Raw genomic sequence first — 380 nt, 5'->3', positions numbered from 1 at the left:
TCCTCCCGATGGGCGGAGCTACTGAACTGTTGCCCCAGTTATGGGTGGAGTTATAGGTGGGCTAGACAAGGGGGCGGGCATTGGAGATTCACTCACTTCACTTCTTGGCGCCGGCGCTGGGCGGAGTTGTTGTGCGGTTCTGACCCTGGATGGACAAAGGCAGCAGTGTGGCCCCAATCCTTGCACGTCTTCCCGATTTTCACCTGCAGTCCAAGATAGAGTGGGGGGAAATACGTTTACTTCCCTAGTAAGATAAGGCTTGCAGATACCGAAGAAGCAGGCAAACCTCGCGATTTACGTAAGAGTCAGTTGGTCTCCCATTAACACGAGCCACGCTGTTCTCTCTTAATCCGTCCCTCCGCTAGTGTTTCCTCTCCATG

Source organism: Rattus norvegicus, chromosome 8, assembly GCF_036323735.1.
Source record: "Rattus norvegicus strain BN/NHsdMcwi chromosome 8, GRCr8, whole genome shotgun sequence".
Classification (NCBI taxonomy): domain Eukaryota; kingdom Metazoa; phylum Chordata; class Mammalia; order Rodentia; family Muridae; genus Rattus; species Rattus norvegicus.
Note: the sequence above shows the minus strand (reverse complement) of the source record.